The sequence below is a fragment of the Rhamphochromis longiceps genome, linkage group LG14 (assembly GCF_057381845.1).
Source record: "Rhamphochromis longiceps isolate RC_006_pf linkage group LG14, R_longiceps_female_GT1.1, whole genome shotgun sequence".
Taxonomy (NCBI): Eukaryota; Metazoa; Chordata; class Actinopteri; order Cichliformes; family Cichlidae; genus Rhamphochromis; species Rhamphochromis longiceps.
Window position 1 is genome coordinate 38,123,716 of NC_140570.1, and position 23,255 is coordinate 38,146,970.

General features: G+C 41.8%; 1 protein-coding gene across 5 annotated transcripts in view; it reads right to left on the reverse strand.

Annotated features, from left to right (window-relative positions):
• slc8a2b (solute carrier family 8 member 2b) overlaps positions 1–23,255 on the reverse strand; it is a 206,255-nt gene that overhangs the window by 145,070 nt on the left and 37,930 nt on the right. For 2 of the 5 annotated variants that reach the window (XM_085429460.1, XM_085429457.1), the window contains exon 2: positions 7,765–7,855. The exons of the other annotated variants lie outside the window; for them this stretch is intronic. The gene's annotated coding sequence lies outside the window, so the exon portion shown is untranslated. The remainder of the gene's footprint in view (positions 1–7,764; positions 7,856–23,255) is intronic. 5 annotated transcript variants of the gene reach the window in all.

Here is a 23,255-nt window from a genome sequence, read left to right on the forward strand (position 1 = left end):
GACAAGTAATCCCTTTAACAGCATGTGTTGATCAGTGGGTGGTGGGGAGGTCTGGAAAGTGATTTACAAGTCGCAGCAGGCACCAGACAAGAAATACTGTGATGAAAGAGGCTGAAGGACAGAAAATCATTCCCAGTTTGTAAGGATGTGAGAACATCTGTGGACAGTCAGAGCCCAGATTGCAATTTAAATGTTAATGGATTCAAAGTAAAGCAGGCAAAGTGATAATTACAAGTGAAAGGGGAAGCTACTTTCAGCAGCTCCCTTATTTACAAAGGTCATCACAGCAGATAGCGCCACATGTTTTTTAACACCAGAGATTGAACCAGAGTTGTTTAGGTAAGCCACTACACTATGGAAGTGCTAATTCTGATTACTTTTAATAGGTTATTTTGCTTTGTTTAATTGGAGTCTTCTCACATGTGCACACACTTCCTGCTTTTTTTTTTTTTTAAATTTTACACTCCTTTCATGTTGCAAAGTACATATGGCAGATATATGATCTTGCAAATAGAAAAGCTGCTATTATGTGAAAACAAAGCTTCTCCAGACATCACCTGATAGGTGCAAGTGAGAACACAAGTGTTCAGCATTAGCTTGTTTGTAACCTCCCAGCTCACGAGCACCAAGCCAGTCAGATTACAGCAATGTGTACAAAGCACTGTTGGCTGCTTGATGCACTCACCGCTCGCAAAATATATCCTTAATGTCGAGGGTTTCACTTCCTGGTTAAATGAATGTTGGAATAACTTTGCATCACTGCGGACATAAAGTTATGTTACACTAGGGCTGGTGCTTTGATCTTTACTGATTGGTTTAGGCAAATCAAATCCTCGCTGTCAGAAATTGGTAAGAATCTCACATTAGATCGAAATGGAGTGCCGTGCGTTATTAATTGTGATTTTGGGCTAATCACCACAAATATAATTAAATGAAAAAGCTACTTAAGGGGTGACAATGGAGAGATAATCCACAGTATGTAGATAAAAAGTAATTTAAAAAAAATCACTTTGAACGGTCAGTGAACCCAGAAAACGCAATGTATAAAAATTAGTCTATAAACTAGTTACTACATCCTCACACATGGTAAACAGGAGGATATTAGCTTGCGATGACAGCTTCATAGCTAATGGGCTCCCATGTCTTCACATAAACATCATTATTCTTATAAATCTGGCTTGTTGTCAGGGTTAGGTCGCTGGCAGCCAGACGATACTCTGGGTACTTGATCTATTTGTGTGCATGTTCGCCTCATTACTCAGAGTGTGAAGAGCAAATCTTTGGTTTTCGCAAATGATCTGTTACCTGTGCTGCTGCAGTTCCCTAACGAAGAGCTTTCCAGATTAAGGGCCAGACCTGAAATCTCAACAGGCTGAAACGGTGCACAGAGCTGCTCACAGCAGAGCTCGCTCAACAAGGAAGGTCAGGAGTGATGGAAGGATGAAAAAGATCAAATTGTTAATATAAATTGAGACTTTCATTTCATTTACATTAGTGGAAATAATGTTTTATTTTCATTGCTGATGCTGCCCATTCAATGCTGAGGTTAATAATTACAGAAACACAAGTTTAATGTGAGTCTTAATGAGAAGCAGGGTCGTATCGTATCGCATTGTTTTGCCTTTATGCCGGTTCCAAACAGCTGACAGCGTCCCGCTGATGTCAATTATACAACCAAACCAGAGCAGTCAAATACCAGCTCGCTGCAGCATGCAACAACATTTTCCCATTTGAAGAGAACATATTCATTTAGTGGTTATGAGGCCATTTTCACAACCAACTACACTCAACAAAAATATATAAACGCAACACCTTTGTTACTGCTCCCATTCCCCATGGGATGGACGTAGAGACCTAAAATTCATTCCAGATACACAATATAACCATCCCTCCCAAACAGTGGTCACAAATCAGTCCAAATGTGTGGTAGTGGGCACATCTGCTATATTGAGATAATCCATCCCACCTCACAGGTGTGCCACATCAGGATGCTGATCTGACATCATGAGTAGTGCACAGGTGTACCTCAGACTGCCCACAACAAAAGGCCACCCTGGAATGTGCAGTTTTGTCTCACAGCAAAATGCCACAAGCAATGAGGGAGCGTGCAATTGGCATGCTGACAGCAGGAATGTCAACCAGATCTGTCGCCCGTGCATTGAATATTCATTTCTCAACCATAAGCCGTCTCCACAGGCGTTTCAGAGAATATGGCAGCACATCCAACCGGCCTCACAACCGCAGACCTCGTGTAACCACACCAGCCCAGGACCTCCACATCCAGCAGGTTCACCTCCAAGATCGTCTGAGACCAGCCACCCAGACAGCTGCTGGAACAATTGGTTTGCACAACCAAACAGTTTCTGCACAAACTGTCAGAAACCGTCTCAGGGACGCTCAACTGCATGCCCGTCGTCCTCATCGGGGTCTTGACCTGACTCCAGCTCGTCGCCGTAACAGACTTGTGTGGGCAAATGCTCACATTCGATGGCGTCTGGCACGTTGGAGAGGTGTGCGCTTCACGGATGAATCATGGTTCACATTGTTCAGGGCAGATGGCAGCTGAGAATGTCCCAGTTCTTGCATGGCCAGCATACTCACCGGACATGTCACCCATTGAGCATGTTCGGGATGTGCTTGACCGGCGTATACGACAGCGTGTACCAGTTCCCACGAATATCCAACAACCTCGCACAGCCATTGAAGTGGAGTGGACCAACATTCCACAGGCCACAATTGACAATCTGATAGACTCCATGCGACGATGTGTTGCACTGCATGAGGCAAATGGTGGTCACACCAGATACTGACCGGTTCTGGGTCCCCAGACCCCCAATAGCGCAAAAAAACTGCACATTCCAGGGTGGCCTTTTGTTGTGGGCAGTCTGAGGTACACCTGTGCACTACTCATGATGTCAGATCAGCATCCTGATGTGGCACACCTGTGAGGTGGGATGGATTATCTCAATATAGCAGATGTGCCCACTACCACACATTTGGACTGATTTGTGACCACTGTTTGGGAGGGATGGTTATATTGTGTATCTGGAATGAATTTTAGGTCTCTACGTCCATCCCATGGGGAAAGGGAGCAGTAACAAAGGTGTTGCGTTTATATTTTTGTTGAGTGTACCTCACATTACCGTCTTATGGCACCAGAAATTTTTATTCCCTGCATACAGAGTGAAATCTCTGAAAAAGATTCAAACTGAAGAATGACGACTGACTCTGTGAAGGTTAGTTATGCTGATTCTAACAGCAGAGGAACCTCCCGACCTCCTCACTGTGTTTTCTTTCACCTTTACACTGCAGAGCGGTCATGCTTTTTCTTTATTCCTGTCAAGTTTAGCCCCTTACATAGGTGGATGGTCATATTACACATGGCCAAACAATGAGATCAGCAGATGTGAAAGTAATTTCTGACATAAGAGTTTTGACTTCCAAAGGCTCTAAATTCTCTGGTTCTGATATTTTCTTCTACTCTTTGTCATCTCAACTGTTGGTCAGGATTTCACTGAAATGTTGTATGTAAAACATGGACCCACTGTGATGTCATCCATTGGTTACCTACTTAAAAAACTGCCCCCTGCTGTCTATTAGAAAGAAAGCAAATTTGAGGCTCTGAGAATGAAGCCACACCCACCACCAGCTTATCCCTTTGCGAGTGGTCGCTAATTAGAAAAAGTATGTTTTAAAGGGAGAAGCGCTATAGTACAAGGTTCAGAATGAGGTGAATAAGGGATATTTTTGAACTGTGACGTATGCAAAGCTATTGGAGTGTAAGACTAAAGAAAATGGAGCTGGAAATGAGCTTATCAGGGCCACTAAAAGGTCTAATGAATGAGATAATATTGACAGGCCTTCATTAATTTTGTCACAGTTACAGGTCCGTCAGACGCTGCTCTGACGTCAGAAACAGGCTGCTTTACCAGACTGACTTCTTCCCAACTTCTTAGTTGTATATCTGATATACAGAAAAGGTTTAACAGAATCTAAAAAATACAAAAGGACCTTTTCTGCTCCCCGTATTTGTAATCAAAAGATTAGAGGTAAAATCTAATTTTAAAACACAAAGAAAAAAACAAAGAAGTTTAGAGGCAAGTGAAATATGACCATCTGCTTCATCCCATCATCGGCTGAAAGCCTATAGACACATTTTGGCACGATGACTGAATTACATTTGGATAAATCCAATTAGCTCCAACAGTGCTGTCATGGATTCTCTCTGATGTTTGGTGTCCCAAAAAACTCTGGAGACAAGGGGTACTTAGAGATGAATAAAATGCAAGTGAGCACAGAAACGGAAATATTCCCGATTTGTCTTCATACAGTCACACGGCAGATTTGAGTAGCATTTAAGGGGATGAAAGGGGGCAGATTCACACTGATAGTTCAACATCGTCATATTTGTTCATACATTTATAAAAAGGCAACTTAAAGCAGACGGTGCAGGGCGAAGTCACACACATATTTCACTTCAATGTCTATAGAGTAATGAGTCCACATCTACAGAGGTCAGTAATAGCTATTTCATGATCATTTTCCAACTTGGTTATAACATTAGATGAGTCTGAAAGTTATTTTGTTTTAATTTACATGCTTAATACTCTCTGATGGACCACTCAGGGCACGTAGATTTAATTTCAATATCAAATGTGCACAGAAATATCCCCAGGTTGTGTGTGAGTGAGTCACTGGAACATTGCAGGTAAATGTCCTGGGAGAAGGAACAGATAGCTCTATCATGTCAGAAGCACATTTATCATGCTGATAGCAGGCACTTCACCACTCAGCTAGGTACATTTAACACCTCACTGAGGAACATCTTGACTCTAATGTGCTTACACAAGCAGAAACTTGAGGTGCGTTCACAATAAGACACTTCTTAACTCATTATTTTCTCATTTGTCTCTTCCTTCTCTTTGATCCTGATTCCATGTTCTTCTTACTTGACATTCTTTGTCTCTTTCTAGAGGGAACCAATTAATCAACCCTGAAATTACTTCATCAAATCAAAGATGACAGAACAACAATTCTTTATTCTTTAGATTATAAGACTGTGTTGTGACTCTCTCCCTCATCAGTCAAGGTCGCGTCGATCGAAGATTGTTGACTTTTGCCTAACTGGGCGAAGGGACACTTTCTCTCGGCTGAACACGGAACACACACACACACACACACACACACACACACACACACACACACACACACACACACACACACACACACCCTCCAAACGCCTTCGAAGCTTATGTCTTCTATGTAGTGAGATGTGCTGATTCATGTGCTGAGGTGTTTTTTTGTCTGTTCTCAAACTGATCTCCCTGTTGGAGCTCAGTCTGGGGGGAGTTCTTTTTTCTCCTCGTCTTTCCTCAATTTGTGCATTTTCCATTGTTATACCTCTCTGACCTGTCTTCCCCATGTGATGCTGTAATGTGTGTATGGTCGGAAGGGTAAGATGGCGCTGCCAAAGGTCGGCAGCCTTAACCCAACAAATTTCCCACGCGTGGGACTAATAAAGGTTATCTTATCTTATGAGGTGTGATTATTTAAAAGAAACTGTTGAACTTTAGCAGATCGCCCCCTCAAGATAATTTTCTTGTGCACCTCTGGTCAGTTTACAGAACACCATTTTGAGAATGCATCATTGAAATGCGTGTCTGTTCTTATGTACTCTCCCACCTGTGAAGCACACTGGATGGCTTGACAAAGTCCCTGGAAGGAAAATCTCTCTCACTTTCTCTTTTGGCAAATTGGCACAAATTAATGTTGGTTTCTCAAAATTTTCTCCCTCAGACACATCACAGTGGAACTCCATACTGCCAGTTTAACCTCTACAGGAATGTTGTGCATGCTCCTAGTTATACTCCTGACCTGACAGTCCACTTTTAGAGCTTCATCCCAAATGTAGGGCTGTAGCCGTGGAGCCAGCTGTTGTGTTCACGACGAGTTGGGAGAAGATCATCTTCAAGAGGAAATCAGCCACTTTTACAGAGTCTCTGAATTTTTTAATTGCTCTTGCAGTCACAATGCATTGTGTCTCAGTTATGCATTACATGTCCTTTTGTGCGTCGCTTCCACGTTTTGCAGAGGCAAAGCATCAAATGTGTTTAATACATGTTTTGCTGTGATACTGGGTTGATTAGGGAATTGGGTGAGATCCATAAAGGGGCAAATAAACTCTGATCTTTTCCTAACCAGGTGCTTAATTCTAAAGCAAGTGAAAGCCGAAATAGAAGAAAGGGGAAAAATATTGAAGCTGTTTGAAAAACACAATACCACAGTCTCCTGGATGATACACTGGGTCCATTATTGCTCAGAGATCAATAGAGCCTGCCATGCCTGGTTTTGGCCAAAGGACATCTAGTGTGTAACTATGAAAACCTAATGCGACAAAGTCCTGTTTGTAGAGGACACTTTCCAAAATGAGAAACACAAGGTGTTGATGCTGGTAGTGTAAGACCTGGATAAGCCTTTTATCTGAAAACTTACACACTGGCAAAGGTTCATTGTTATCTTCCCTGCTGTTGTTGCCTCATGGCACAACAAGAAAATGAGTTTAATAGGTTTTTTACGGACCTTCGCAAGGATGTGTGTTTAATGACTGAATATCTCCACAATGAGTGCTGACACATGCAGCTCATGGACTGACTTTAGCTGAGAATTAACATTGATTTTACAATATTCTGGCTCCAAGCAAGGTGTGTGTGTGCCTGCTGGTGCCATTATGGCTATGTTCACACTGCAGGTCTTAATGCTCAATTCTGATTTTTTGATCAAATCCGATTTTTTGTCTGCTTGTTCACACTACAAATAAAATGCGACAGCAAAAGCGTTCAGTGTGAACGCTCAAAGCGGCCCGCATGCGCAAAAGAAGACGCCACACACAACGGGCTCTGTTTAGACCTAGACCAAACAGTATTGTTTGACAGATGGCCGTTAATATAAAGACTTTGGACTTTACGTTTCCCAATTTTTGCTTTAAGTTATTTTGTTATTGACATAATAATGTAAATAACCTAATAATGATCCTTATTGCTGTTTTAGAGGAGCGGTGCTTCAAAGGATAGTTGCAGATTTCTGTCAGAATCTGCAGATTATACAGTACAAATAAAATGTTCACGTTGTCTTCCCAACAGCTTCATTAACATCTACACTGGATGGCCAGGAAGCGTTCACGATGTCTTCTTGGGCGCTGATAATTAGCGTCTGTCTTGTGTCAGTGACGTAAAAGACGGATTTAATGCGACATGACCGTTCAAATAGCAGTCGCTTTCTAAAACATCAGATATGTATCGGATTCAGGACCACATACAAAAGTGACCCAGATCGGGTTTGAAAATATCGGATTTGTGCCGTTCACACTGTCAGACCATGATTGGATATGGGTCGCATAGGGGAAAAAAAAGAAATTTAAAAAAAAAATCGGATTTGATGCGCTTTCGCCTGCAGTGTGAACATAGCCTAAGTGATTTAATGAGTCATGGGTGATTTAGCATTTACCAAGTAATGTGTCTGCTTTCTAACCACCATGTTTAAATTCAATTTCAATTGAAAGGGCAAAGAAAAAGCTTGTTTATTTAAAGGTAATATTACCGTTCAGAGTGGTATACTGTCTGTTAAAAAGTGCACACACACACACACACACACACACACACACACACACACACACACACACACACACACACACACAGCAGAGTCTGACAGTGAGGTAATAGGTTAAGGTGAAGGTTATAAAGCGTGAAGCAGTGACTGAAAAAATACCTCTGGCGTGGTTTTTCAGTGTGTTCTCTTTTATCGCCCTCCCAGGATTGTCATGGAAAACTGCACCACACTGCAGGCAAGATGGAGGTAGCTCCAGAGTGAAGGAATTGATTTCAGTTGAAAGTGATTGTTGCAGCATGTTGGAAAAAGATGGAAAAAAAAGCTCAGAAAATCTGCCTCAAGTGGAGCCCACAAATTCAGTTTCATATATGCAATCACTACCCAAGGCAAAGCAGCCATTTATGACAATGATAGGTGTTCTCATTTTGAATTGCAGCTGTTAACCTGAACCTGAATGACAATGCTGCGTCATCTCTGGGCCCCTCCAGGCTTGATTGATTGGTTCGCTTTATTGTTATTGTAAAGCAGGGAAGCAAAACAATGGAATTACCTATTTAATCTGGCTATTACTGCTTTCCCAGTAGAGGCTGAAAATTGCAGGAAAACCACCAATAATAAGAGAATTGATGGACCTGTTCTTGTTACATCCTCTCAGCTCTGACCACCTCCACTGACCAATGGCAGCAGCCTTTTCCTTTTTTTAATGAATGCATTATTTAGGCCTTCATGCTTAAACAGATGGTAGGCAAGAGATCAAAAGGTTCAAGACTCAAAGTGAGAAATGGGAAAGTATGCTGTCAACTATCATGATGCATACCAAAATAATAATGCAGGAACAACTATATGCATGTGTCAAAGAAAAACCGACGGGTATATATCAGGATAAATGATTTTAAAGGCCTGTGCGAGACACTGATGAGGAGTGGTAAAACAGAAGAACAAGTGAAATGCATTTTCCAAGTGCAGGCAGAAAAATAAAAAAGGTGCTCTAGGGAAATGGCATGTAATATTAGAGGAAGAGGATGAGAAAACACCACGGCTGTGGAAATAAATTAAATGAAATTTGTTGAGCACTGGTGTGAAAAAGAGAAAACAACACAATAAACTGTGAGAGGAAGAGATTCATTCTGAGGAGCGGGGAGAAAACGCTGCAGAGTTGGCCTTTCACAATGCAGTACAGATGTGCTGTCTGCTCATGCTCCAGCACCATGCATGTCATTTCTTATTCCGCTAACAAGGATACAATTTCTTGCATTACAAGAAATTGTAGAGGCTAGAAAACTAGCCTCTAACAATTACCAGTTAACTACATCTTAAAAATTAAATAAATCAGTAAAGTAAAAACAAACAAACAAAACACTGCAAATAACTTTAATCATCAAATACAAAACCAGGCTACCCTGATTTCCTCACAACCAATCTGAGTCTGTAAAGCTTTATGTAAATTAGGTAAAAAGAAGATGAATCCTACACTGTTTTCTATAACTTGCATAGTCGACAGAAACAAACAGTTTAGCATTTAAGGTAAAGTGGATCTCTGTTAACTAGTCATTAAAGCTGTTTTCTTACTATAATGTTTGGTGATAAGAGATTAAAACACAAAGTATCAAATTGTGCGCAAATAACTATGACTGTGCTGCGGTGTGCACAGGGTATATGGATTGTGTTCAGCTATTTGTAAATGGGTCTTTATGTATACATATACCCATGTACAGGTGTGTGCAGTATATATGTAGGTGTTTTTGTTGTTTTTAGTCTCTGTGGTTCCAAGTTTTGGTTTTCAGTAGTTTATAGAGTTTAGTTTCCCTTTTTGAACCTTATGTTTTGTCTTTTTTGGATCATTCGCCATCAATCAATACATGGCTTGCTCTCAGTCCACCTTTAACAGCACGCAGTCTGCAACATCCACAGACCCATGAATAATAAAATAAAAATAAACACACTGACTCTGTCTAGTCATGTAGGCTTCTGTTCTCATGTAGTTTGGAAACCCTAATCCTAATGTGGAAGTTTAAGTTCTCATTAATTTGTTTTTCAATTAGTGAAAAATGCCGCCATCACTTTCCAAAAGTCACATTGAGAAGCTGTGTCAACTGGCTCATTTCTACAAAAAACAAACAAAAAAAAACAAAAACGACAATTTGCAATGACATAAAACAGCCTCTCAGTCATCTTAGACAATCTGACCATCAGTTTGGTGTCAGCTACAATTCATATTACCAGAACTTCTAATAACAGGTAATGAAAAATGCTTTAAAACTACACTGATAAAAATAAAACTGAAAGTTCTGAAGGATATAAGAGATCATTCTGAAACATTAAGAGCTGAATGTGAGCACAAATTCAGAAAGTTTTCTTATTATCCTTTTTCCTCTCAAACCAACACCCTTCACCACCTGTCCAGGACCTGTTTTTTAATCCTTCCTTACTTCCTCCATTCACCTGAGAGAAACACTCTGTGTGTGTGTGTGTGTGTGTGTGTGTGTGTGTGTGTGTGTGTGTGTGTGTGTGTGTGTGTGTGTGTGTGTGTGTGTGTGTGTGCACGCAAGGGGTCAGGTAGGTTTGTATAATCCAGGTGGTCTCTCAGCTGGTGCTGTGTTCATCAGGATGTTGTAGCTCCATGCACCGCTCACCCTCACACTTACGGGTCACCACACACACACACACACACACACACATCCAGACAGAAAAACACACCCACACAACTCTGGCAGGAAGAACACCCCGCCACCACCACACACACAAACACACACGAAACATCCTTCCTCAGCTGATTTTTCATGTATTCAAACTTCCCTCACATAATCAGCATTTTAATTTTTGCCTCAAAGCCTTTAATATTATGCGAGAGGCTTCTGTATATAATTAGTGTAGCGGCTGAATTAAAATTTTTTAGTATGTTTAATGAAGAAAAAAAACAGTAAAATATAACAACCAATAGGAACAAAACATTCTTCCTCCTCAGAGCTGGAGCATCCCTGTTTATTATTTTCATTTCTCACTGGTTACTAAATGACTCTGCATTATTTTGAAGATAAAGTAATTGCAGTATGAATAATACATCTATTTACTCTCCTTTTCTCCTTGTTTGTGATTTCTCTGTATATGTGCATGGACTAGAGGTTTTTAGGTTGTATGACGATCACACTGGCCCTGGGCTGCTCACGTGGATGTGTCTCTGTCGCCACTGTTTGTGCAACAGTAGCAGCAATAGGTGGTTATCATTCTTGCATTCAATGTTATGCTTCAGTTGCAGTAGCGTAATCATGAACACTGCTGGAGTGCCCCTGAGCTAAAACATGCTATTGTAGAAGAAGCTACAGCACTACAATAGCCAATGAAGATGAGGAAGGAGAAAAAGATAAAGCTAATAATGGGAATGGAAAATGGAAATGCGTGCATGCATGAAGACCTGCATCTGCTCAGGTGCAGGAGCAGCACTGAACATATGAGGTTGTTGCAAGTCAGAATGAACAGATATGCTAATGCAGGTTTTAATATGAGTACAATGAGAGCAGATGTTTAATATTTTACATAGATTTTAAAAAAGTGTAATGACTAACTTTTAAAAACAATAAAGGTCCAAACACTTTTGTCTGTGAGATATGAGAGTACAAATAGCAACAGCCTAGCTCAGGCACCTGACTGCAGCGATCCCAGATGATGCCTCAGTCATTACAATGAAATTTGGTCACCAGCTGCATCCACAGAAGGTTGACATTTTTTGCCTAAAGACCATTTTTATTAGTATGTGGGCGGCTGTTTGATGTCCCACTGGCGGCACAGAAACAGCAAACAGATATTGTTTTATTGATTTTATCCAACTTCACATGAAGCCAAAGCATTAAGCCACGAGACTCAACGCAAAGCACTGCTGATAGCTGTTCATGGGGGACACGCTCAGGTGGCTTGAACAATGGTAGCCACGTCAGAGAGCCGAAATACTGACGCAACAATCTGGCAACATTGTTGCAAAGCTGCTAAGTTGTTGCTAGTTTGTTGCTGACAAGGAGCTGTACTGAAAGATGACAATATGAGGATTCAGTGAGCTCGACGGTAGAGTGAGATAGGTCTGCAACCATTCGTAAAGCTGCCTCACCATATCGAGTTAGAAAAGCAGATTTTATTAAAGTATAAACTCACACAAGCATTAAGGCCTTTATCCACCAGACACGTAAAAATTGTATAATTATTTCGTGCATTAAAAATATTTTTTGGACTCATCTGTTCTCAGTATAGCTGTTGTCAGCATTTTGTTTTCAAACCAACGTCAGTTTTTTAGATGAATAAACAGATCTGACCAATGGGATTACTGCATTTGGCAACAAGTGCATTCGAAGCTCAAAATGCGCACTAGTAATGAATAATTATAAGGAAACAGTCAAATATTGTTATTTTACCTCAGACACACAGCTGCACTGCTCTGTGACCATCGGCTCTCTGAAATGATTTTTCTGCCTCCTCAGATGTGGTCCCAGTGAGAGCTGCCACACATTTCCAGAAATATGTACGAAAGTGTTCATGATGCAACTTCAGCTCCAGGTTCAAACCATGAAATTTTCCCTGCTGCTGCCTTGTCTTGAGAACTGGACCGATCCAGAATTCAGTTTCTTCCTTTCCTTGTTTAGACACATTGGGGCCAGCTCATCAGGGCTTTATGTCAAGTTGGGGGGGGTACGAAAAATTCAGAACTTCTTGTTGATTTCTCGCAGTGCATTTGCTGTATAATGGCACTTACAGTCAGCTCTAGTTTCCTCCAACTGGTAATCAAATCAAACACTGAGGTAGCAGCCCTGCATGCAACTTTAAACTTAAGAAAGTCATTTTAAATCTTAACCAGCAGTTCAAAGATTTTGTTGCTTGTCAGGACTGCTCATAAGACCAGCAGAGTGAGCAACCCGGGGGTTCTGCGAATCACTGCCACAAATAAATCAGTTGGAAATCAAACGTCCATCCTTTTACCTCAGGCTACGCTGACTCAGCTGGGATTAACTGTCACACTGACTGGCCTGATTAGAGCTCAGTGATTCATATCAGTGATTCATGCTCCCTAATGTGGTGCCAATGAAGGGAGACAAAGCATCAGCAGGCTGTGTTGTAGCAGTGAACAACAGAGACTGCATCTGTTTGTTGTCTCTGCTATTAACATGCAGAGTTCTCTCAGTGTCCTCAGCCTGAGTGGCATTAGTGAGACACTTCTCAGTGTCGTCTCAGCAACAACACCGGCAAGGATGTTGCATGATGCAACTCATGTCTCCAGTGTTACACAGCCTGAGCCAGCACACACAGCATGGTGATCTTACGATATTATCCAGATGCAGCCCAAACACTTTTTTGAAAGAGTGAAAGATCCTCTACAGCAGAGCCGTAAAAGAAAAACATGTTGACTGTTTAAGGCACAGCTGAACCGATTGCACTGATTCTGATAAGCATGCCTGCTACGTTGTTACAGAAAGAGGTTCAAGTCTACCCAGTTTGTGGTATTTCATTTAAAAACATGCATGGGTGGCAATTCTGCGAGCACTTCAGAAGAGCTTGAATAGATAAAAGAGATGCTGCTGTGCACTGAGATACTAAAAACAAACAGCATTCAGAAAGGAGAGCAGCCTCCACTTTAAAATGCTCTCATGCTTTCCTACAGAAAACCTTTAAAAAAAAAATCATAAGTATTTGAAAAGTGTGTTACCAAGGCTCTTAAACCTGTGATTGAAACATAATTAGGGCAAGCAACCTACGCACTGCAGCCCACACCGGACTTCATCAAAGACCAGAGAGCAGTGACTCAGTAACAACCCTGAGAAGAGCTTCTTTGAAAGTGTCTCTGCAAACTTAAAAAAAGTGTTTCCTTACTGCCTCCTGCAGCGAGCACAGGCAGAGACGGTGCAGAAGGAGAGCCGCCTGGAAGGACGTGTGGAGTTCATACAGAAGCTGTGGACAGTGAAGAAGCTCCGCCTGGCACTTGTTGATCCGTTGTGAGGACGTTCACAGTAACTCTGTGTTCCAGTTTCATGCTGAACCGGTTTCAGTCTGAATATTTACAAAATTAACAAATGTTTCACACCACAAAAACTGGACAAAATTGAAAACTGGAACAGAGCTTAATTTAATACTGTGAGCAGCTGATGAGGAGCAGAGCTTTAGAGTCGTGAGTACTCTGCACTTTGGTGTGGGTGGTGGAGCTGCCCAGCCACATTTGAGTTTAACATTTGAAAATTAATTTCGACAGCTTCTCATTGACAGGTGGCCGCTGTACCTCTACTGTTATTCATTCAGGACCACCGTGGTGAAAAGAGCTGTGCAATAATCGTCTGCAGTAACTTATATTTGGCTGATGGAGAGCAGCACAGAACAGACAGACGCAGCATGAAAAGGACGGTCTGAGGTGGAGGTGGTTTGTAAAGCAACGTGCAGATGTGCAACTGTAGGTGGACTAAAGTGGCTTTAAAAGCATGCCATACTTTAGACTGGCCATAGAAGGGTGTCTGTGCTTTGAGGGATCAGCTGATGTGAGTTGGGATTAAGATCAGCTGATCTGCTGGGATGGTGACTGAATGTGACTAACACTCTGCTCCATCTTTGAGAAACGAGTATAAGGAAGCAGGCTAACACATTTCCAAACATTCACATAATGTGGACCTGAAAACATCTGGGAGTGCCTCTTTAACAGCTTCCAAATTAAAACAATAAAACTCTAATAAACTCCATTTAAAAACAAACAGTCCCTGCCAGACAGATGGTCGCCGCTTTGATGTATGAGTCGAATTCAATTTCCCAATTACACACACACACACACACACACACACACACACACACACACACAGGGATGTCAGCTACTGTCTTTGCCATCAGGCAGCGGGATTAAAGAGTGAATTTAAAAGCTCAATAAGTGATCCATGTTAATTATTCGGACTCTGATTATCTAGTGCTGTGTGTGTGTGTGTGTGTGTGTGTGTGTGTGTGTGTGTGTGTGTGTGTGTGTGTGTGTGTGCGCCCAGTGAACGTCTTTGTTGCAGATGTTTTCCATATTTGTATCTCCGTGCATGTTCATGGGTTGTAATAATTATATTGCGGGACCACAAAACTGTTTAGCCAGCATCATCTTTAAAGACAATCTTTAAATGTTTAAGGTTAGTCTATGGTTAATGGTGACGATGTGGCTGTGTCTTTAGAAATTACATTCAAGTCACTTAAATGTCATGTGAAATAATGGGAAAATGTCTGTCTGTGTTCCTGTTGTTCTCTAACAAGCAGCCAGCTGCTTGTCCCGGTCTTTCACAACAGTCTCCCAGCAGCTAATGAGACACTCCCAGCAACACCTGCAGGCGCTCGCAGCATGAGATCGATATCACACACACACCCATGCATGCAATCAGACATATGCACATGTACCTGAACACTGACACCCACACGACATATAAACGTGTTCTTTTTAAAGAAAAGAACATTTCAAATGTTTCACAGCTCCTCACACTTTATTTTGGCCATTCTTTGCTTAGATGACTCAACGGCTTTCTGCTCCTCTCATTTGTTTTGAATGGATACAATGAACTCATTCTGCATCATCTAAATATAAAACAGAAAAGTTTGCAATGACTCATATTCAGAACACTGGTGTTGGTGAATTTCACATAATTAAACATTACAAAATCCTTTATGGTGAGAAGCAATTAAAACAGCACAGGGTTTAGCATAAATGCTATATTTGCCAGGTACTAATACAAAGGTTTAACGGTGGGGTGATAAAAAATAAAGCATGTTCCACAGTTGACGAGCCCGTAATCACAAAGGCGACTGCAGGTGCCAGATCAGCAGAAATAAACATGACATTTGAAGCAAAGAAGAATTACCGCTGCTGCATAAAGCACTTCAATACTCTCTGCTACATGAAACGCAGCTGAGAACAAGACTTGATTTTCTTTTTTTTTCTTTTTTTTTTCTTTTTTTTTTTTCTTTTTTTTTAAAATGACATCAGAAACAGCAGTATGCGACATTACGTGATGGCAGAGCTTCAGTTCATCCTTTGTCTTTTTTTTTTTTTTTTTTTTAATAAATAGGACAGGGGGAATGAATGAGAGAAAGAGGGGGAGAGAAAGAAAGAAAACCAAAGGGGAGAAGAGATGGTGAGAAGGGGGGGGAAGAGAGACAAAAAAAAAAAAGAACTCCTGGGTCACCTGTATGGAGAAAAAAAAAAAAAACAAACAAAAAAAACAAACAGAGGAGACAGCAAACAACAAAGAGCAACATAATAATAGAGAAAACAAAGCACCATCACAATAAACTAGCTAGTCATAGATATCAATATTTACTAAATAATAAACGATATTGTGCAGCACGCAAGATAGACAGCGCACAGTGTGCTTTGAGGCAGCAGCCAAGAAAGCTTTAGTCCGTGTCTGTGAATACCCATGTGTGCATACCTGTGTGGATCAGCATGCTTGCATTCCAAAGGTTTCTCCATGTAATGATCTGCTAGGGAGTGTGGGGGGGCCACAGCCCCGTCCTCCAGGGTGTGAAGCGGGTATGGAGGAGATCAAAACTCCAGACATCCAGAGGCCCCCAGAACACAAGAGACCATGGAAGACCAACAGAGGGGCAGCCGCGCCACTGTTCCAGTAAGAGCTGAGGAGAGTCCCAGATGAGGGCTCGCCCAGCAGCCGCGGAGCAGAAGTCAGGGGAGTTGCAGTGACGCGCCCGTGAGCTCCGCCGGCCCCCAGCTGCGCCTGAGTGACCGAGCCCCAGGCCGAGAGGCCGGGGGCACCCCACCTCCAAAGGGGCCCGAGCGAGCCCCAGGCCCCAGGCCCCGACAAGCGGCCGCCAAGGAGTGAGCCGGTGTGTACCCGGACGCCCACCCCCAGACACAAGACTTGATTTTCGAGAGCATCCTCGAGCTGAAGAATATGTATCAGACAAATGAAATTATTTACTTTTCAAAGCTGGACTGAAATTTAAAAAAAAAAGAGCTGTAATCAGACTTGAAATGACATCACTCGTATCTGTTTCAGAGAAAAGATGCAGAATTCTTTCTCCAGAGCAAAGGTGTTACAGATGGTCTGCTGCTGATGAAGCACAGCTGTGCAAGCCAACCAACTTGGCTGCAGTCAGTGAGTAGAGAATCAGAATAAATGGGGTGATAAAATTACCAGATAGGCTTTTACCGCAGAGTGAATGAAGCGATGGATGTGTGGATGGACAGTCACTGCAGAATAAGCGAAGAAGAAGAAGAAAAAGAATCTGTAACCATCAGACCATACAGGTCTGAGTCAGCAGGTAGTCTTATCTCACGTCCCCACACCTCTGGTTCTAAAATAACCTACCATCTCTGCACCTCTCCTCCTGTTGACAGCTGCAGTTAAATCCTTAAGTTTAAGCGATCTCATTTTCATTGTATTCCCCTTCACTAAATAAACCTCCCTTATCTCAGAGACAGCAAAATTAAGCCATGAACCCTCCTCGTGCTCCACAGCAGCCTGCTGGCTCTGATGCAGAGCAAATATAGTTGACAGTACAGTTTCTTTTCAGCCGGGCCCCGAGAACATGATCCAAATCTGCACTTAGAGCTGAATAAGAGAGTGCAGTGCAGACCGGCAAGTAAGTGATGAATGGATGAAGACAGAGTGACAGCTAGGTTGGGAAGAATCAATTAACCTGGATTGGAAGATCCTGGTGGTAAGTAGACAAGTCAATGAAAAAAGGGTTTGTGATGGTCTTTGAATTTCATTAAGAACACTTTCAATCCGAGGGAGAATTAACCGTTTCAGCAATCAGTCCAGAACAGCTGCAGGCTACAAATGGTTTTATCTAACATTTGAAAAACTCTGTGATTCCTGTGAAATGAATACATAAACAGCACAAATATTCAACTTAATCTGGCGTTTGTGAAGGACAGCAAAGATGTTTAAAGGTCTCTGCCAACTAATTTAGAGCAACTACAAAATCATGACTGAGTCTGTTTTCTGCTTCGCTTAATCACTGCAACTGCGTCTACTCAACCACAACATTTTAAAATGTAAAAAGCTTTATTTAAATATCAATTCTACTCAAAATCCCGTCACATCTATAAATACTAAGCCTTCAAATATCACACCTGTATGGGCTGAGGCGACGTGGTGATAGAAAGACCAGCACTTGGATTGAGACTACCGGTAAATAAAAGCCCCGTGAGTCTGCAAGATATCTGAGGCCATGCTTTCACTATCACTATGAAAAAAGGTGTCTTAGTAGGTTAGATTATAACCATGTGTATGAAACAAACTACAAGAACTATTTTACCCATTTTTAAATGCAAATAGATGTAATTTCATAATAGCAAGTTAGAATTACAATACGTAGCAGGATAACACAGAAGTCAGTAGGGCTGTGCGATATGACGCAATATATTGGATAACAGAATGAAAACATCTATCGTTTCAAATTATACATTTTTGTTTGTTTCGTGGTGTCGCAAAACTGTTATTTCATCGGGACACAGAGATTACCAGCATGGCCAGTCAAGATGAGGCAGAACCAGCTAGCTCCAAACAGAAGGACCAGTCAAAACAAATCAAGAACCTTATCCCTAAATAAGGGGCAACCTCTGCAGCATGGAAATGGTTTGGTTATGGAAAATGCAAATTATGGTGCAAACTGGTCCCCATCTCAGAATCAAACACCGCAAACATCTTCTACCACCTACGCAAGAATCACGTGAAAGAGTATGGAGAGAGTTCAAGGATGAGAAGCAACAAAGAGCCATCAGGTGCTCAAAATAAACCTTAGACTCAAACGTTAGAACAGGCTTTTCCCCGCAGCACGCCGTGTAATAAACACTCACAAAGAAAATAGCGGCCATTACAAACTTATATCTAAAAATATATAGTTTCATGCATCGGCTCCACACGACGCCCAGCTGAAAACACTTCACACAAGTCGAGCTGCCCAAGATTCACAGAATTCCCTGAAAATGCACCGTTTTGTGATATACATCGTTATCAGGATGAGAAATGCCTGAAATCGGGCGAGATTTTGGTCATATCACCCTAGAAATCAGGCAGAGACACTGATGTACACTGATGTGTACAGTAGATAATCACTGAATAAGTTGCACATATGACAGCAACACTGACACAGACTGACTATCATAGTAGCGAAAAGTTGATTCCCTATGTTGGCCCTGTGATGCACTGGGTATCAAGGTTTTACCCACCTCTCACCCTGGGACAGCTGTGATAGGCGAAACCTTCCCTCTGCACTTCTAACAGAGTGTGAGTAGCTCCCCTGTGTTCAGTTATATAAACAGTTTCATTAACTGGTAAATATGAAAATCAACATTTTCACACAAAGATTGCCACATATTTAAAGTGGATTAGGGATTCATTAAAAATAGATTTATTTACAATTTCTGTGCAGAAGCTATGCTTTAAAATGGGTGTTTGCTTTTCTACATTGTAGGGTCTGACATGCAAATGAGAGTTATTATTAATGTAATTCCAGCTGTTACATAATGCAAAAACACCCACTGAGCAAATGCATAGAGAGAGGCAGAAGAAGGCCTACAGGCGCTACGTAGTGAAAACAGCCAAAATTGATGGGCAAAAATTGCACGCACACACACACACACACACACACACACACCGATGAGACCTTTTAGAACAGCACAATGATTCGCTCGAGCTCAGCACAGTCTCACAGGGAGAATCTAACTCACACAGACACAAACACAGCCGTTATTAATTTAATGAGACGCTATAACACGAGCCAGAGGTTTCCTCCATTCTAGGAAAGAAGGAACAAGTGATGAACCGTTAGTAAATCAGGCTAATGACGGGATTAACACCAACAGATTTAACAATAAGCTCTTGGCTGTACGAGGCATCTGCTTTTTGGCTTTTAGACCAAAACTTCAGGATTGCAAATGCAGAAAATATTTAAAGCGCTGCTAGGAACAAGTGACAGAAGAGCCAATAACACTGCATAGGAGACGAGGAGAGTCTCTTTTGATCTCCTGCTTAGAAAACTCCTTTAGCACAATGCCAACAAGGACTTTGGGTGTCTGAATTGAACAAGCGGAGCTCTTTTGAGGCCACTGATGAGGTGGCTGAATGAAATTTAATTGCTAAATACAACAAGGTCATTACCAAAATAACGCACATTTTTCTTTGAAACAGATTTTAAAAAAGCTGGAGTAACTGCACATCAATATGGCATTGAATAAACCAACACTGTGATACGATTTCTTCCATTTGTATTTGTCACAAAAGAAAAACATTCAGCAGCAGTCTACACAGAAATGCCCAGAGCTCTCTCTCCCCAGCCACGGATATTCAACTCTTCCTAGGGGAAGAGTTACTGAAAGACATAATCTCTCCAGTGTCCCGGGTTTGCCCTGCCGTCTCCTCCTGATTAGACATGCCTGAAACATCTCACCCGGGAGGAAAGCTGGAGGCAACGCAGAAAGATGCTCAGACGGACTCACATCACTGCAGGGTAGCAGCAGCTCTGCTTCTCCCGAATGACTGAGTGATTCACCCTCTAAGGCTGAGCCCAAACACCCTTTAGAGGAAACTCATCCTGCCGCTCGTATCCATTATCACGTCTTGATGGATGCTCAATCATCCAGCTAAGTAAATCTCCAAAAGTTGATTCCGTTCATCTGGACGTAGCGTTTTCAGTAGGACAAACGTTTGGTCACTCGTCCAGGTGACTTCTTCAGTCTCAGCTGACTGCAGGTTTCCCCAATCCTATAAACAGTACATTTGCATAATGACTGAAACCAGCCCACTGAAGGAACAATGGGCTGGGAGGTCAGTTCCTTAATCTGTTATCACACTAGTTTGTGGCCAAAGATGAAGGTAGAAATCTAAATCCATATTTTCCAACAGGCTCAGCACTCGCGTCACTAAAATAGACTGGTACAAAGTCTGTATCACTTCAGATTCTGCACAACTCTGCTTGTCAATTTTAAACAAGCACCCGAAGTATTGCACTCACAAGCTCACTCGACAGTTCACTATAAAGCCTTTTTTGGCAGCCGCTGATTGGACAGCTACTGTAAGGTCTTCACCTGTGATCCACATCGTGCTGATGGGCCTCTCTGACAGTTGGTGGGTGGTCATGTCGTTTTTCATTTTATGGATCAATCCTCTGTCCAAGGTTTGGCTCCAAAACAGGACCACACCGACCTGAGTCCCAGTCCTGTGTGAAGTAACTGGAGGAGAGTGTTCCCAGTTTTCCTGCTCGTAGTTTTAAATGGGTGACTTTCCCCTGGGAGACAATAACCCCGCCAACATAAGGAAGCAGTTTTGGTTTATACATGTAGATAGACTTAGTTATATTATGGTAGCAAATCATCACAAACATTTTTTTTTCTCAACGTAAGAAAAATTTATTGTAAAATAAAAAATATATGCTTTCAGAGGTATAGTGCTTTATGCCTCTAAACCCACGTATGCAGAATCTGTGAGGTCACGCAAATCAGAAGCATTCTAGTGCCACATAAAAAAACAAAGCTTCTCTCACACACACACACACACACACACACACACACACACACACACACACACACACACACACACACACACACACACGCTTGTTTGAACCCTCTGTCTATAAATTATGGATGTCTCAGTAGAAACCTGCACAGGCTGGCAGTTTCGAGTTAAGAGGGACCCTGATGAGCACAGAAGCAGAAACGACATCGGCAGGGTGAGCAGACAGGCTTTGAATATGGTTTTACTGATTTCAAACAATTCCAAGCTCCTGGATAAAATGCCCCTTACTTTTTTTCATTACAATTTGTTTTATTTATGACAAAACGTATTACACAAACGTATTTCTCAGAATTTGCTCAGGCAAAAGCTCAGACTGGAGACTTGAGGATGCTCTGAATGCTCTGTATCTCAGGTACACGGCACCGTGACACAGTTGGTCAAACCTTCAGTGTAAGAGGGGCAGGAGGAGTTGGATTAAAGGGGGACTGAACACTAAACTGGCTTGTTCCATACAGAAGATGAACTGATGAGCTGCACAGTGGTGTCATACTCAAACTATTACTTTAAACTGTTTGGTGTCCATCAGGTAGTTTACTTGTTCTCCATTACATCTCAGCTTCTGCTTCAGCATTAAACGATGCATTAAACGGGGAGATCGTGGCTCAAGAGTTGGGCGTTCGTCTTATAATCGGAAGGTTTGGAGTCCTTAGGACCAAGTAAAGCGCTATACAAATACAGACCAAACCTTCCGGCGCCTGCACCCTTTAATCCCTGTGCTCACTTAATTTTAATAAAGGGTAGCTGCATTACTAGAGCTACTCCCAAAGAGAAGTGGGTTTCACTGCAGTGGTTATTGAGCATATTAATGAGAACATTGTCTGTGTGTCAAAGAAACACACTTAATCTGAAAAGAACTTAATTAATTCCTGTCTTATGTAAAAACACAAGCCTCGGCATTTACTGCATGCGTGATGCTGTTTCATCATGTTTGACCTAATTTACAAACTGTCACTGCTTTAAATGCCAGAGCTATTTAAGGCTGGCATTATTTTTAATCATATTTTAGTTGTTACAAGTCACTGCCCCAGAGTGGCTTGAATCACATTGTAACACAGTAAGGGGAATTGTTGAAAAGAATATATCAATGGGCCAATAGGCTCGACTATAGGAGCACAGGGGTGTGTTCAAATGAGACACAGAGACAAGAATGTAACTCAAAAGAACCAGCCAACTTTAGTGACATAAACCATAAGGTTGACAAGCACAGGTTAAAGACACTTTACAATGGTAGAAAGGAAACTTACAAAAATTAAAAGAAAAGTAAAACACAAACTACTAAAGCAATGACTTGGCCAAGTGTTATTTTTGGTTTTCAATGTTCGGGTTTCAATGCTCGGGTGCACCCTAGTAACCTGACTCCTTAACTCTTATAGAACAGATTACACAAATCCAATGTACATTCAAATGAAAATCTCACACTCTTTTCACATGTGGAGAATGCTCTACACAACAGCTCATTATTTAAAGTCCCAAATAAACAATGTCCAAGGGGTAAAGTCCAAAAAATTCCCAGGGTGTGAAAGAGAATAGGGATGAGAGAATGTCAGTCAGTGGTCTTATGTATAACCAGCTGTGCGTGAAAGTGTGAGTGATACAGTCCTACCACACCGCAAGGTGCAGCAGATCATCAAGTGGAAAAGAAGCGAATCTCAGTCTCTCTAAGTCCAGGTGGGAAGGCTCGCCATCTATTTCACTGGAGGAATCCTATTTCACTGGAGGAATCCACCTCAGGAACAATTCAGCATACAAAAAAAAACCTGACCGATCTCAGCGCATCACGGCCGAAGACAATGGCATAGTGTCTCTCGGTCGGAAAATGCAGGGCTCTTGCTTCTGGAAGCAGATTGAGATGAACTTCCAGGCAGTTGATAGCAACCAGAGCTAACAAAGGCTAACAGTTTAGCTCCACGCGGTACTTTTTAAAGTCACCAGAAAAATGCAGCATTTGCCTGCTTACTCACTGTGGCTACTTTTAACATGAAAGGTAGCTGATAACCAGTGAACTTATGTGCAACACAGTTGGTTGCAACTTATATCTAATACTTTTTTTCCAGCTCAAAAGCTTCAGTCTCTCTTTTCTCCTGCCAGCACGCGACTACCTCCACACATAGCAGCAAACACAGA